Below are 16,120 nucleotides of genomic sequence, written 5' to 3' on the forward strand. Positions count from 1 at the left end.
CTGTTATTAAAAACCCTGAGCATTAGCTCATTTCTGATATGGTTTGAGCTAGTCTAACTCTTGACATTATCCAGTGTAGGAGATGTGATAAGGTCCATTTTGCCAGAGGCCGATACACAATCTTTAGCTCAATTGCACAGACTTGTCAAAATCCTCATCAGATCATATCACCTGATTTCAGGTTTGTCATGTAGACGAGGTGGCCGAGTGGTTAAGGCGATGGACTGCTAATCCATTGTGCTCTGCATGCATGGGTTCGAATCCCATCCTCGTCGGTTTAATCTCCTTCTTCCGTGTTGAAAAGCTTAGTTTCCATTTAGAACCCAGGTGGTGGATATTTGACCTTCTCAAATCTCTGAGATAGTGCAATGAAGGATTCATAAATCTGTGCTGTCTAAGTGCATATAAAAGAGAAGACGTCATCCGATGTAGGATTGCATCAGGCATGCCAAATAAAAACAGTGGGTTTTATTTTGCCAGATTGAGCATTGGTTTATGACTGGTAAGGATTGCCTTAGTCCAACTCCAGACACCAGACAATGAAGGAGAAGAGATAAGGCCCACTCCGTTAGAGGCCAACTTAAAATCTTCAGTGAAAAAGCAAAGACTCATCAAAATGCTCTTCAGATCTTATGGTCTGGTTTCTACGTTTTTGGGCAGAGAAGTTGGCTGTGAAGTTCAGGTGATGCATTAACAATACAGTCTATGGATTGAGCTGTTTATGCATGGTTTTGACTTCCATCTTTGTTCTTGTTGTTTTCTTGCCCTTTCACTGTTCAAGAAGACTGCTATCAAACTTTTCTAGCAGGGAGAGATGCGCATGGAAGCATTTCAATCTGGCAAAAGAAAACCACTGTTTTTATTTGGCATGCTTGTGCCATCCTACATCGCATGACATCTTCTTCCTTCTGAGCACTTAGACAGCACATATTTATAATTCCTTCATTCAACTATCTCAGAGATGTGAGAAAGACAAATTTGACATTAGTCTCTCACTATGAAAGGTGCCCTTTAAAAATCGAAACTTCTATATCGGGACTATGAAAAGAAGGCACTGCTGAGATTTGAACTCAGGATCTCCTGTTTACTAGACAGGCACTTTAACCAACTAAGCCACAGCACCTCTTTTCCTACTGACCGATAGTAAAGCAGCTTCTGGTAGAGTGGCCTTATTTGATCTTCAGTGTCATCTGATGTCTAGAGACAAACTAATGCGAATGCTATCTGGGATAAACCAATTTTCAGGGCTTCAATACAGACACGACATTCAATCTTTAGTAAAAATACTGTTATTAAAAACCCTGAGCATTAGCTCATTTCTGATATGGTTTGAGCTAGTCTAACTCTTGACATTATCCAGTGTAGGAGATGTGATAAGGTCCATTTTGCCAGAGGCCGATACACAATCTTTAGCTCAATTGCACAGACTTGTCAAAATCCTCATCAGATCATATCACCTGATTTCAGGTTTGTCATGTAGACGAGGTGGCCGAGTGGTTAAGGCGATGGACTGCTAATCCATTGTGCTCTGCATGCATGGGTTCGAATCCCATCCTCGTCGGTTTAATCTCCTTCTTCCGTGTTGAAAAGCTTAGTTTCCATTTAGAACCCAGGTGGTGGATATTTGACCTTCTCAAATCTCTGAGATAGTGCAATGAAGGATTCATAAATCTGTGCTGTCTAAGTGCATATAAAAGAGAAGACGTCATCCGATGTAGGATTGCATCAGGCATGCCAAATAAAAACGGTGGGTTTTATTTTGCCAGATTGAGCATTGGTTTATGACTGGTAAGGATTGCCTTAGTCCAACTCCAGACACCAGACAATGAAGGAGAAGAGATAAGGCCCACTCCGTTAGAGGCCAACTTAAAATCTTCAGTGAAAAAGCAAAGACTCATCAAAATGCTCATCAGATCTTATGGTCTGGTTTCTACGTTTTTGGGCAGAGAAGTTGGCTGTGAAGTTCAGGTGATGCATTAACAATACAGTCTATGGATTGAGCTGTTTATGCATGGTTTTGACTTCCATCTTTGTTCTTGTTGTTTTCTTGCCCTTTCACTGTTCAAGAAGACTGCTATCAAACTTTTCTAGCAGGGAGAGATGCGCATGGAAGCATTTCAATCTGGCAAAAGAAAACCACTGTTTTTATTTGGCATGCTTGTGCCATCCTACATCGCATGACATCTTCTTCCTTCTGAGCACTTAGACAGCACATATTTATAATTCCTTCATTCAACTATCTCAGAGATGTGAGAAAGACAAATTTGACATTAGTCTCTCACTATGAAAGGTGCCCTTTAAAAATCGAAACTTCTATATCGGGACTATGAAAAGAAGGCACTGCTGAGATTCGAACTCAGGATCTCCTGTTTACTAGACAGGCACTTTAACCAACTAAGCCAAAGCACCTCTTTTCCTACTGACCGATAGTAAAGCAGCTTCTGGTAGAGTGGCCTTATTTGATCTTCAGTGTCATCTGATGTCTAGAGACAAACTAATGCGAATGCTATCTGGGATAAACCAATTTTCAGGGCTTCAATACAGACACGACATTCAATCTTTAGTAAAAATACTGTTATTAAAAACCCTGAGCATTAGCTCATTTCTGATATGGTTTGAGCTAGTCTAACTCTTGACATTATCCAGTGTAGGAGATGTGATAAGGTCCATTTTGCCAGAGGCCGATACACAATCTTTAGCTCAATTGCACAGACTTGTCAAAATCCTCATCAGATCATATCACCTGATTTCAGGTTTGTCATGTAGACGAGGTGGCCGAGTGGTTAAGGCGATGGACTGCTAATCCATTGTGCTCTGCATGCATGGGTTCGAATCCCATCCTCGTCGGTTTAATCTCCTTCTTCCGTGTTGAAAAGCTTAGTTTCCATTTAGAACCCAGGTGGTGGATATTTGACCTTCTCAAATCTCTGAGATAGTGCAATGAAGGATTCATAAATCTGTGCTGTCTAAGTGCATATAAAAGAGAAGACGTCATCCGATGTAGGATTGCATCAGGCATGCCAAATAAAAACGGTGGGTTTTATTTTGCCAGATTGAGCATTGGTTTATGACTGGTAAGGATTGCCTTAGTCCAACTCCAGACACCAGACAATGAAGGAGAAGAGATAAGGCCCACTCCGTTAGAGGCCAACTTAAAATCTTCAGTGAAAAAGCAAAGACTCATCAAAATGCTCATCAGATCTTATGGTCTGGTTTCTACGTTTTTGGGCAGAGAAGTTGGCTGTGAAGTTCAGGTGATGCATTAACAATACAGTCTATGGATTGAGCTGTTTATGCATGGTTTTGACTTCCATCTTTGTTCTTGTTGTTTTCTTGCCCTTTCACTGTTCAAGAAGACTGCTATCAAACTTTTCTAGCAGGGAGAGATGCGCATGGAAGCATTTCAATCTGGCAAAAGAAAACCACTGTTTTTATTTGGCATGCTTGTGCCATCCTACATCGCATGACATCTTCTTCCTTCTGAGCACTTAGACAGCACATATTTATAATTCCTTCATTCAACTATCTCAGAGATGTGAGAAAGACAAATTTGACATTAGTCTCTCACTATGAAAGGTGCCCTTTAAAAATCGAAACTTCTATATCGGGACTATGAAAAGAAGGCACTGCTGAGATTCGAACTCAGGATCTCCTGTTTACTAGACAGGCACTTTAACCAACTAAGCCAAAGCACCTCTTTTCCTACTGACCGATAGTAAAGCAGCTTCTGGTAGAGTGGCCTTATTTGATCTTCAGTGTCATCTGATGTCTAGAGACAAACTAATGCGAATGCTATCTGGGATAAACCAATTTTCAGGGCTTCAATACAGACACGACATTCAATCTTTAGTAAAAATACTGTTATTAAAAACCCTGAGCATTAGCTCATTTCTGATATGGTTTGAGCTAGTCTAACTCTTGACATTATCCAGTGTAGGAGATGTGATAAGGTCCATTTTGCCAGAGGCCGATACACAATCTTTAGCTCAATTGCACAGACTTGTCAAAATCCTCATCAGATCATATCACCTGATTTCAGGTTTGTCATGTAGACGAGGTGGCCGAGTGGTTAAGGCGATGGACTGCTAATCCATTGTGCTCTGCATGCATGGGTTCGAATCCCATCCTCGTCGGTTTAATCTCCTTCTTCCGTGTTGAAAAGCTTAGTTTCCATTTAGAACCCAGGTGGTGGATATTTGACCTTCTCAAATCTCTGAGATAGTGCAATGAAGGATTCATAAATCTGTGCTGTCTAAGTGCATATAAAAGAGAAGACGTCATCCGATGTAGGATTGCATCAGGCATGCCAAATAAAAACGGTGGGTTTTATTTTGCCAGATTGAGCATTGGTTTATGACTGGTAAGGATTGCCTTAGTCCAACTCCAGACACCAGACAATGAAGGAGAAGAGATAAGGCCCACTCCGTTAGAGGCCAACTTAAAATCTTCAGTGAAAAAGCAAAGACTCATCAAAATGCTCATCAGATCTTATGGTCTGGTTTCTACGTTTTTGGGCAGAGAAGTTGGCTGTGAAGTTCAGGTGATGCATTAACAATACAGTCTATGGATTGAGCTGTTTATGCATGGTTTTGACTTCCATCTTTGTTCTTGTTGTTTTCTTGCCCTTTCACTGTTCAAGAAGACTGCTATCAAACTTTTCTAGCAGGGAGAGATGCGCATGGAAGCATTTCAATCTGGCAAAAGAAAACCACTGTTTTTATTTGGCATGCTTGTGCCATCCTACATCGCATGACATCTTCTTCCTTCTGAGCACTTAGACAGCACATATTTATAATTCCTTCATTCAACTATCTCAGAGATGTGAGAAAGACAAATTTGACATTAGTCTCTCACTATGAAAGGTGCCCTTTAAAAATCGAAACTTCTATATCGGGACTATGAAAAGAAGGCACTGCTGAGATTCGAACTCAGGATCTCCTGTTTACTAGACAGGCACTTTAACCAACTAAGCCAAAGCACCTCTTTTCCTACTGACCGATAGTAAAGCAGCTTCTGGTAGAGTGGCCTTATTTGATCTTCAGTGTCATCTGATGTCTAGAGACAAACTAATGCGAATGCTATCTGGGATAAACCAATTTTCAGGGCTTCAATACAGACACGACATTCAATCTTTAGTAAAAATACTGTTATTAAAAACCCTGAGCATTAGCTCATTTCTGATATGGTTTGAGCTAGTCTAACTCTTGACATTATCCAGTGTAGGAGATGTGATAAGGTCCATTTTGCCAGAGGCCGATACACAATCTTTAGCTCAATTGCACAGACTTGTCAAAATCCTCATCAGATCATATCACCTGATTTCAGGTTTGTCATGTAGACGAGGTGGCCGAGTGGTTAAGGCGATGGACTGCTAATCCATTGTGCTCTGCATGCATGGGTTCGAATCCCATCCTCGTCGGTTTAATCTCCTTCTTCCGTGTTGAAAAGCTTAGTTTCCATTTAGAACCCAGGTGGTGGATATTTGACCTTCTCAAATCTCTGAGATAGTGCAATGAAGGATTCATAAATCTGTGCTGTCTAAGTGCATATAAAAGAGAAGACGTCATCCGATGTAGGATTGCATCAGGCATGCCAAATAAAAACGGTGGGTTTTATTTTGCCAGATTGAGCATTGGTTTATGACTGGTAAGGATTGCCTTAGTCCAACTCCAGACACCAGACAATGAAGGAGAAGAGATAAGGCCCACTCCGTTAGAGGCCAACTTAAAATCTTCAGTGAAAAAGCAAAGACTCATCAAAATGCTCATCAGATCTTATGGTCTGGTTTCTACGTTTTTGGGCAGAGAAGTTGGCTGTGAAGTTCAGGTGATGCATTAACAATACAGTCTATGGATTGAGCTGTTTATGCATGGTTTTGACTTCCATCTTTGTTCTTGTTGTTTTCTTGCCCTTTCACTGTTCAAGAAGACTGCTATCAAACTTTTCTAGCAGGGAGAGATGCGCATGGAAGCATTTCAATCTGGCAAAAGAAAACCACTGTTTTTATTTGGCATGCTTGTGCCATCCTACATCGCATGACATCTTCTTCCTTCTGAGCACTTAGACAGCACATATTTATAATTCCTTCATTCAACTATCTCAGAGATGTGAGAAAGACAAATTTGACATTAGTCTCTCACTATGAAAGGTGCCCTTTAAAAATCGAAACTTCTATATCGCGACTATGAAAAGAAGGCACTGCTGAGATTCGAACTCAGGATCTCCTGTTTACTAGACAGGCACTTTAACCAACTAAGCCACAGCACCTCTTTTCCTACTGACCGATAGTAAAGCAGCTTCTGGTAGAGTGGCCTTATTTGATCTTCAGTGTCATCTGATGTCTAGAGACAAACTAATGCGAATGCTATCTGGGATAAACCAATTTTCAGGGCTTCAATACAGACACGACATTCAATCTTTAGTAAAAATACTGTTATTAAAAACCCTGAGCATTAGCTCATTTCTGATATGGTTTGAGCTAGTCTAACTCTTGACATTATCCAGTGTAGGAGATGTGATAAGGTCCATTTTGCCAGAGGCCGATACACAATCTTTAGCTCAATTGCACAGACTTGTCAAAATCCTCATCAGATCATATCACCTGATTTGAGCTTTGTCATGTAGACGAGGTGGCCGAGTGGTTAAGGCGATGGACTGCTAATCCATTGTGCTCTGCATGCATGGGTTCGAATCCCGTCATCGTCGGTTTAATCTCCTTCTTCTGTGTTGAAAAGCTTAGTTTCCATTTAGAACCCAGGTGGTGGATATTTGACCTTCTCAAATCTCTGAGATAGTGCAATGAAGGATTCATAAATCTGTGCTGTCTAAGTGCATATAAAAGAGAAGACGTCATCAGATGTAGGATTGCATCAGGCATGCCAAATAAAAACGGTGGGTTTTATTTTGCCAGATTGAGCATTGGTTTATGACTGGTAAGGATTGCCTTAGTCCAACTCCAGACACCAGACAATGAAGGAGAAGAGATAAGGCCCACTCCGTTAGAGGCCAACTTAAAATCTTCAGTGAAAAAGCAAAGACTCATCAAAATGCTCTTCAGATCTTATGGTCTGGTTTCTACGTTTTTGGGCAGAGAAGTTGGCTGTGAAGTTCAGGTGATGCATTAACAATACAGTCTATGGATTGAGCTGTTTATGCATGGTTTTGACTTCCATCTTTGTTCTTGTTGTTTTCTTGCCCTTTCACTGTTCAAGAAGACTGCTATCAAACTTTTCTAGCAGGGAGAGATGCGCATGGAAGCATTTCAATCTGGCAAAAGAAAACCACTGTTTTTATTTGGCATGCTTGTGCCATCCTACATCGCATGACATCTTCTTCCTTCTGAGCACTTAGACAGCACATATTTATAATTCCTTCATTCAACTATCTCAGAGATGTGAGAAAGACAAATTTGACATTAGTCTCTCACTATGAAAGGTGCCCTTTAAAAATCGAAACTTCTATATCGGGACTATGAAAAGAAGGCACTGCTGAGATTCGAACTCAGGATCTCCTGTTTACTAGACAGGCACTTTAACCAACTAAGCCACAGCACCTCTTTTCCTACTGACCGATAGTAAAGCAGCTTCTGGTAGAGTGGCCTTATTTGATCTTCAGTGTCATCTGATGTCTAGAGACAAACTAATGCGAATGCTATCTGGGATAAACCAATTTTCAGGGCTTCAATACAGACACGACATTCAATCTTTAGTAAAAATACTGTTATTAAAAACCCTGAGCATTAGCTCATTTCTGATATGGTTTGAGCTAGTCTAACTCTTGACATTATCCAGTGTAGGAGATGTGATAAGGTCCATTTTGCCAGAGGCCGATACACAATCTTTAGCTCAATTGCACAGACTTGTCAAAATCCTCATCAGATCATATCACCTGATTTGAGCTTTGTGATGTAGACGAGGTGGCCGAGTGGTTAAGGCGATGGACTGCTAATCCATTGTGCTCTGCATGCATGGGTTCGAATCCCATCCTCGTCGGTTTAATCTCCTTCTTCCGTGTTGAAAAGCTTAGTTTCCATTTAGAACCCAGGTGGTGGATATTTGACCTTCTCAAATCTCTGAGATAGTGCAATGAAGGATTCATAAATCTGTGCTGTCTAAGTGCATATAAAAGAGAAGACGTCATCCGATGTAGGATTGCATCAGGCATGCCAAATAAAAACGGTGGGTTTTATTTTGCCAGATTGAGCATTGGTTTATGACTGGTAAGGATTGCCTTAGTCCAACTCCAGACACCAGACAATGAAGGAGAAGAGATAAGGCCCACTCCGTTAGAGGCCAACTTAAAATCTTCAGTGAAAAAGCAAAGACTCATCAAAATGCTCTTCAGATCTTATGGTCTGGTTTCTACGTTTTTGGGCAGAGAAGTTGGCTGTGAAGTTCAGGTGATGCATTAACAATACAGTCTATGGATTGAGCTGTTTATGCATGGTTTTGACTTCCATCTTTGTTCTTGTTGTTTTCTTGCCCTTTCACTGTTCAAGAAGACTGCTATCAAACTTTTCTAGCAGGGAGAGATGCGCATGGAAGCATTTCAATCTGGCAAAAGAAAACCACTGTTTTCATTTGGCATGCTTGGTGCCATCCTACATCGCATGACATCTTCTTCCTTCTGAGCACTTAGACAGCACATATTTATAATTCCTTCATTCAACTATCTCAGAGATGTGAGAAAGACAAATTTGACATTAGTCTCTCACTATGAAAGGTGCCCTTTAAAAATCGAAACTTCTATATCGGGACTATGAAAAGAAGGCACTGCTGAGATTCGAACTCAGGATCTCCTGTTTACTAGACAGGCACTTTAACCAACTAAGCCACAGCACCTCTTTTCCTACTGACCGATAGTAAAGCAGCTTCTGGTAGAGTGGCCTTATTTGATCTTCAGTGTCATCTGATGTCTAGAGACAAACTAATGCGAATGCTATCTGGGATAAACCAATTTTCAGGGCTTCAATACAGACACGACATTCAATCTTTAGTAAAAATACTGTTATTAAAAACCCTGAGCATTAGCTCATTTCTGATATGGTTTGAGCTAGTCTAACTCTTGACATTATCCAGTGTAGGAGATGTGATAAGGTCCATTTTGCCAGAGGCCGATACACAATCTTTAGCTCAATTGCACAGACTTGTCAAAATCCTCATCAGATCATATCACCTGATTTCAGGTTTGTCATGTAGACGAGGTGGCCGAGTGGTTAAGGCGATGGACTGCTAATCCATTGTGCTCTGCATGCATGGGTTCGAATCCCATCCTCGTCGGTTTAATCTCCTTCTTCCGTGTTGAAAAGCTTAGTTTCCATTTAGAACCCAGGTGGTGGATATTTGACCTTCTCAAATCTCTGAGATAGTGCAATGAAGGATTCATAAATCTGTGCTGTCTAAGTGCATATAAAAGAGAAGACGTCATCCGATGTAGGATTGCATCAGGCATGCCAAATAAAAACGGTGGGTTTTATTTTGCCAGATTGAGCATTGGTTTATGACTGGTAAGGATTGCCTTAGTCCAACTCCAGACACCAGACAATGAAGGAGAAGAGATAAGGCCCACTCCGTTAGAGGCCAACTTAAAATCTTCAGTGAAAAAGCAAAGACTCATCAAAATGCTCTTCAGATCTTATGGTCTGGTTTCTACGTTTTTGGGCAGAGAAGTTGGCTGTGAAGTTCAGGTGATGCATTAACAATACAGTCTATGGATTGAGCTGTTTATGCATGGTTTTGACTTCCATCTTTGTTCTTGTTGTTTTCTTGCCCTTTCACTGTTCAAGAAGACTGCTATCAAACTTTTCTAGCAGGGAGAGATGCGCATGGAAGCATTTCAATCTGGCAAAAGAAAACCACTGTTTTCATTTGGCATGCTTGGTGCCATCCTACATCGCATGACATCTTCTTCCTTCTGAGCACTTAGACAGCACATATTTATAATTCCTTCATTCAACTATCTCAGAGATGTGAGAAAGACAAATTTGACATTAGTCTCTCACTATGAAAGGTGCCCTTTAAAAATCGAAACTTCTATATCGGGACTATGAAAAGAAGGCACTGCTGAGATTCGAACTCAGGGTCTCCTGTTTACTAGACAGGCACTTTAACCAACTAAGCCACAGCACCTCTTTTCCTACTGACCGATAGTAAAGCAGCTTCTGGTAGAGTGGCCTTATTTGATCTTCAGTGTCATCTGATGTCTAGAGACAAACTAATGCGAATGCTATCTGGGATAAACCAATTTTCAGGGCTTCAATACAGACACGACATTCAATCTTTAGTAAAAATACTGTTATTAAAAACCCTGAGCATTAGCTCATTTCTGATATGGTTTGAGCTAGTCTAACTCTTGACATTATCCAGTGTAGGAGATGTGATAAGGTCCATTTTGCCAGAGGCCGATACACAATCTTTAGCTCAATTGCACAGACTTGTCAAAATCCTCATCAGATCATATCACCTGATTTCAGGTTTGTCATGTAGACGAGGTGGCCGAGTGGTTAAGGCGATGGACTGCTAATCCATTGTGCTCTGCATGCATGGGTTCGAATCCCATCCTCGTCGGTTTAATCTCCTTCTTCCGTGTTGAAAAGCTTAGTTTCCATTTAGAACCCAGGTGGTGGATATTTGACCTTCTCAAATCTCTGAGATAGTGCAATGAAGGATTCATAAATCTGTGCTGTCTAAGTGCATATAAAAGAGAAGACGTCATCCGATGTAGGATTGCATCAGGCATGCCAAATAAAAACGGTGGGTTTTATTTTGCCAGATTGAGCATTGGTTTATGACTGGTAAGGATTGCCTTAGTCCAACTCCAGACACCAGACAATGAAGGAGAAGAGATAAGGCCCACTCCGTTAGAGGCCAACTTAAAATCTTCAGTGAAAAAGCAAAGACTCATCAAAATGCTCTTCAGATCTTATGGTCTGGTTTCTACGTTTTTGGGCAGAGAAGTTGGCTGTGAAGTTCAGGTGATGCATTAACAATACAGTCTATGGATTGAGCTGTTTATGCATGGTTTTGACTTCCATCTTTGTTCTTGTTGTTTTCTTGCCCTTTCACTGTTCAAGAAGACTGCTATCAAACTTTTCTAGCAGGGAGAGATGCGCATGGAAGCATTTCAATCTGGCAAAAGAAAACCACTGTTTTCATTTGGCATGCTTGGTGCCATCCTACATCGCATGACATCTTCTTCCTTCTGAGCACTTAGACAGCACATATTTATAATTCCTTCATTCAACTATCTCAGAGATGTGAGAAAGACAAATTTGACATTAGTCTCTCACTATGAAAGGTGCCCTTTAAAAATCGAAACTTCTATATCGGGACTATGAAAAGAAGGCACTGCTGAGATTCGAACTCAGGGTCTCCTGTTTACTAGACAGGCACTTTAACCAACTAAGCCACAGCACCTCTTTTCCTACTGACCGATAGTAAAGCAGCTTCTGGTAGAGTGGCCTTATTTGATCTTCAGTGTCATCTGATGTCTAGAGACAAACTAATGCGAATGCTATCTGGGATAAACCAATTTTCAGGGCTTCAATACAGACACGACATTCAATCTTTAGTAAAAATACTGTTATTAAAAACCCTGAGCATTAGCTCATTTCTGATATGGTTTGAGCTAGTCTAACTCTTGACATTATCCAGTGTAGGAGATGTGATAAGGTCCATTTTGCCAGAGGCCGATACACAATCTTTAGCTCAATTGCACAGACTTGTCAAAATCCTCATCAGATCATATCACCTGATTTCAGGTTTGTCATGTAGACGAGGTGGCCGAGTGGTTAAGGCGATGGACTGCTAATCCATTGTGCTCTGCATGCATGGGTTCGAATCCCATCCTCGTCGGTTTAATCTCCTTCTTCCGTGTTGAAAAGCTTAGTTTCCATTTAGAACCCAGGTGGTGGATATTTGACCTTCTCAAATCTCTGAGATAGTGCAATGAAGGATTCATAAATCTGTGCTGTCTAAGTGCATATAAAAGAGAAGACGTCATCCGATGTAGGATTGCATCAGGCATGCCAAATAAAAACGGTGGGTTTTATTTTGCCAGATTGAGCATTGGTTTATGACTGGTAAGGATTGCCTTAGTCCAACTCCAGACACCAGACAATGAAGGAGAAGAGATAAGGCCCACTCCGTTAGAGGCCAACTTAAAATCTTCAGTGAAAAAGCAAAGACTCATCAAAATGCTCTTCAGATCTTATGGTCTGGTTTCTACGTTTTTGGGCAGAGAGGTTGGCTGTGAAGTTCAGGTGATGCATTAACAATACAGTCTATGGATTGAGCTGTTTATGCATGGTTTTGACTTCCATCTTTGTTCTTGTTGTTTTCTTGCCCTTTCACTGTTCAAGAAGACTGCTATCAAACTTTTCTAGCAGGGAGAGATGCGCATGGAAGCATTTCAATCTGGCAAAAGAAAACCACTGTTTTCATTTGGCATGCTTGGTGCCATCCTACATCGCATGACATCTTCTTCCTTCTGAGCACTTAGACAGCACATATTTATAATTCCTTCATTCAACTATCTCAGAGATGTGAGAAAGACAAATTTGACATTAGTCTCTCACTATGAAAGGTGCCCTTTAAAAATCGAAACTTCTATATCGGGACTATGAAAAGAAGGCACTGCTGAGATTCGAACTCAGGATCTCCTGTTTACTAGACAGGCACTTTAACCAACTAAGCCACAGCACCTCTTTTCCTACTGACCGATAGTAAAGCAGCTTCTGGTAGAGTGGCCTTATTTGATCTTCAGTGTCATCTGATGTCTAGAGACAAACTAATGCGAATGCTATCTGGGATAAACCAATTTTCAGGGCTTCAATACAGACACGACATTCAATCTTTAGTAAAAATACTGTTATTAAAAACCCTGAGCATTAGCTCATTTCTGATATGGTTTGAGCTAGTCTAACTCTTGACATTATCCAGTGTAGGAGATGTGATAAGGTCCATTTTGCCAGAGGCCGATACACAATCTTTAGCTCAATTGCACAGACTTGTCAAAATCCTCATCAGATCATATCACCTGATTTCAGGTTTGTCATGTAGACGAGGTGGCCGAGTGGTTAAGGCGATGGACTGCTAATCCATTGTGCTCTGCATGCATGGGTTCGAATCCCATCCTCGTCGGTTTAATCTCCTTCTTCCGTGTTGAAAAGCTTAGTTTCCATTTAGAACCCAGGTGGTGGATATTTGACCTTCTCAAATCTCTGAGATAGTGCAATGAAGGATTCATAAATCTGTGCTGTCTAAGTGCATATAAAAGAGAAGACGTCATCCGATGTAGGATTGCATCAGGCATGCCAAATAAAAACGGTGGGTTTTATTTTGCCAGATTGAGCATTGGTTTATGACTGGTAAGGATTGCCTTAGTCCAACTCCAGACACCAGACAATGAAGGAGAAGAGATAAGGCCCACTCCGTTAGAGGCCAACTTAAAATCTTCAGTGAAAAAGCAAAGACTCATCAAAATGCTCTTCAGATCTTATGGTCTGGTTTCTACGTTTTTGGGCAGAGAAGTTGGCTGTGAAGTTCAGGTGATGCATTAACAATACAGTCTATGGATTGAGCTGTTTATGCATGGTTTTGACTTCCATCTTTGTTCTTGTTGTTTTCTTGCCCTTTCACTGTTCAAGAAGACTGCTATCAAACTTTTCTAGCAGGGAGAGATGCGCATGGAAGCATTTCAATCTGGCAAAAGAAAACCACTGTTTTCATTTGGCATGCTTGGTGCCATCCTACATCGCATGACATCTTCTTCCTTCTGAGCACTTAGACAGCACATATTTATAATTCCTTCATTCAACTATCTCAGAGATGTGAGAAAGACAAATTTGACATTAGTCTCTCACTATGAAAGGTGCCCTTTAAAAATCGAAACTTCTATATCGGGACTATGAAAAGAAGGCACTGCTGAGATTCGAACTCAGGGTCTCCTGTTTACTAGACAGGCACTTTAACCAACTAAGCCACAGCACCTCTTTTCCTACTGACCGATAGTAAAGCAGCTTCTGGTAGAGTGGCCTTATTTGATCTTCAGTGTCATCTGATGTCTAGAGACAAACTAATGCGAATGCTATCTGGGATAAACCAATTTTCAGGGCTTCAATACAGACACGACATTCAATCTTTAGTAAAAATACTGTTATTAAAAACCCTGAGCATTAGCTCATTTCTGATATGGTTTGAGCTAGTCTAACTCTTGACATTATCCAGTGTAGGAGATGTGATAAGGTCCATTTTGCCAGAGGCCGATACACAATCTTTAGCTCAATTGCACAGACTTGTCAAAATCCTCATCAGATCATATCACCTGATTTCAGGTTTGTCATGTAGACGAGGTGGCCGAGTGGTTAAGGCGATGGACTGCTAATCCATTGTGCTCTGCATGCATGGGTTCGAATCCCATCCTCGTCGGTTTAATCTCCTTCTTCCGTGTTGAAAAGCTTAGTTTCCATTTAGAACCCAGGTGGTGGATATTTGACCTTCTCAAATCTCTGAGATAGTGCAATGAAGGATTCATAAATCTGTGCTGTCTAAGTGCATATAAAAGAGAAGACGTCATCCGATGTAGGATTGCATCAGGCATGCCAAATAAAAACGGTGGGTTTTATTTTGCCAGATTGAGCATTGGTTTATGACTGGTAAGGATTGCCTTAGTCCAACTCCAGACACCAGACAATGAAGGAGAAGAGATAAGGCCCACTCCGTTAGAGGCCAACTTAAAATCTTCAGTGAAAAAGCAAAGACTCATCAAAATGCTCTTCAGATCTTATGGTCTGGTTTCTACGTTTTTGGGCAGAGAAGTTGGCTGTGAAGTTCAGGTGATGCATTAACAATACAGTCTATGGATTGAGCTGTTTATGCATGGTTTTGACTTCCATCTTTGTTCTTGTTGTTTTCTTGCCCTTTCACTGTTCAAGAAGACTGCTATCAAACTTTTCTAGCAGGGAGAGATGCGCATGGAAGCATTTCAATCTGGCAAAAGAAAACCACTGTTTTCATTTGGCATGCTTGGTGCCATCCTACATCGCATGACATCTTCTTCCTTCTGAGCACTTAGACAGCACATATTTATAATTCCTTCATTCAACTATCTCAGAGATGTGAGAAAGACAAATTTGACATTAGTCTCTCACTATGAAAGGTGCCCTTTAAAAATCGAAACTTCTATATCGGGACTATGAAAAGAAGGCACTGCTGAGATTCGAACTCAGGATCTCCTGTTTACTAGACAGGCACTTTAACCAACTAAGCCACAGCACCTCTTTTCCTACTGACCGATAGTAAAGCAGCTTCTGGTAGAGTGGCCTTATTTGATCTTCAGTGTCATCTGATGTCTAGAGACAAACTAATGCGAATGCTATCTGGGATAAACCAATTTTCAGGGCTTCAATACAGACACGACATTCAATCTTTAGTAAAAATACTGTTATTAAAAACCCTGAGCATTAGCTCATTTCTGATATGGTTTGAGCTAGTCTAACTCTTGACATTATCCAGTGTAGGAGATGTGATAAGGTCCATTTTGCCAGAGGCCGATACACAATCTTTAGCTCAATTGCACAGACTTGTCAAAATCCTCATCAGATCATATCACCTGATTTCAGGTTTGTCATGTAGACGAGGTGGCCGAGTGGTTAAGGCGATGGACTGCTAATCCATTGTGCTCTGCATGCATGGGTTCGAATCCCATCCTCGTCGGTTTAATCTCCTTCTTCCGTGTTGAAAAGCTTAGTTTCCATTTAGAACCCAGGTGGTGGATATTTGACCTTCTCAAATCTCTGAGATAGTGCAATGAAGGATTCATAAATCTGTGCTGTCTAAGTGCATATAAAAGAGAAGACGTCATCCGATGTAGGATTGCATCAGGCATGCCAAATAAAAACGGTGGGTTTTATTTTGCCAGATTGAGCATTGGTTTATGACTGGTAAGGATTGCCTTAGTCCAACTCCAGACACCAGACAATGAAGGAGAAGAGATAAGGCCCACTCCGTTAGAGGCCAACTTAAAATCTTCAGTGAAAAAGCAAAGACTCATCAAAATGCTCTTCAGATCTTATGGTCTGGTTTCTACGTTTTTGGGCAGAGAAGTTGGCTGTGAAGTTCAG

The 16,120-nt window shown here is 40.9% G+C and overlaps 12 non-coding genes across 12 annotated transcripts; all 12 read left to right on the forward strand.

Annotated features, from left to right (window-relative positions):
- The first annotated feature begins 193 nt into the window (after positions 1 to 193).
- Positions 194 to 275, forward strand: TRNAS-GCU (transfer RNA serine (anticodon GCU)). The gene has a single exon. It is a non-coding gene; the product is annotated as a tRNA-Ser (tRNA).
- Positions 276 to 1,479: 1,204 nt separating this feature from the next.
- On the forward strand, positions 1,480 to 1,561 carry TRNAS-GCU (transfer RNA serine (anticodon GCU)). Its single transcript has one exon. It is a non-coding gene; the product is annotated as a tRNA-Ser (tRNA).
- A 1,204-nt stretch (positions 1,562 to 2,765) lies between these two features.
- Positions 2,766 to 2,847, forward strand: TRNAS-GCU (transfer RNA serine (anticodon GCU)). Its single transcript has one exon. It is a non-coding gene; the product is annotated as a tRNA-Ser (tRNA).
- Positions 2,848 to 4,051: 1,204 nt separating this feature from the next.
- TRNAS-GCU (transfer RNA serine (anticodon GCU)) lies at positions 4,052 to 4,133 on the forward strand. The gene has a single exon. It is a non-coding gene; the product is annotated as a tRNA-Ser (tRNA).
- A 1,204-nt stretch (positions 4,134 to 5,337) lies between these two features.
- On the forward strand, positions 5,338 to 5,419 carry TRNAS-GCU (transfer RNA serine (anticodon GCU)). Its single transcript has one exon. It is a non-coding gene; the product is annotated as a tRNA-Ser (tRNA).
- Positions 5,420 to 7,909: 2,490 nt separating this feature from the next.
- Positions 7,910 to 7,991, forward strand: TRNAS-GCU (transfer RNA serine (anticodon GCU)). Its single transcript has one exon. It is a non-coding gene; the product is annotated as a tRNA-Ser (tRNA).
- A 1,205-nt stretch (positions 7,992 to 9,196) lies between these two features.
- On the forward strand, positions 9,197 to 9,278 carry TRNAS-GCU (transfer RNA serine (anticodon GCU)). The gene has a single exon. It is a non-coding gene; the product is annotated as a tRNA-Ser (tRNA).
- Positions 9,279 to 10,483: 1,205 nt separating this feature from the next.
- TRNAS-GCU (transfer RNA serine (anticodon GCU)) lies at positions 10,484 to 10,565 on the forward strand. The gene has a single exon. It is a non-coding gene; the product is annotated as a tRNA-Ser (tRNA).
- Positions 10,566 to 11,770: 1,205 nt separating this feature from the next.
- On the forward strand, positions 11,771 to 11,852 carry TRNAS-GCU (transfer RNA serine (anticodon GCU)). The gene has a single exon. It is a non-coding gene; the product is annotated as a tRNA-Ser (tRNA).
- A 1,205-nt stretch (positions 11,853 to 13,057) lies between these two features.
- On the forward strand, positions 13,058 to 13,139 carry TRNAS-GCU (transfer RNA serine (anticodon GCU)). The gene has a single exon. It is a non-coding gene; the product is annotated as a tRNA-Ser (tRNA).
- A 1,205-nt stretch (positions 13,140 to 14,344) lies between these two features.
- TRNAS-GCU (transfer RNA serine (anticodon GCU)) lies at positions 14,345 to 14,426 on the forward strand. Its single transcript has one exon. It is a non-coding gene; the product is annotated as a tRNA-Ser (tRNA).
- A 1,205-nt stretch (positions 14,427 to 15,631) lies between these two features.
- TRNAS-GCU (transfer RNA serine (anticodon GCU)) lies at positions 15,632 to 15,713 on the forward strand. Its single transcript has one exon. It is a non-coding gene; the product is annotated as a tRNA-Ser (tRNA).
- The last annotated feature ends 407 nt before the right edge of the window (positions 15,714 to 16,120 follow it).

Source organism: Anomaloglossus baeobatrachus, chromosome 7, assembly GCF_048569485.1.
Source record: "Anomaloglossus baeobatrachus isolate aAnoBae1 chromosome 7, aAnoBae1.hap1, whole genome shotgun sequence".
NCBI classification, from domain to species: Eukaryota; Metazoa; Chordata; class Amphibia; order Anura; family Aromobatidae; genus Anomaloglossus; species Anomaloglossus baeobatrachus.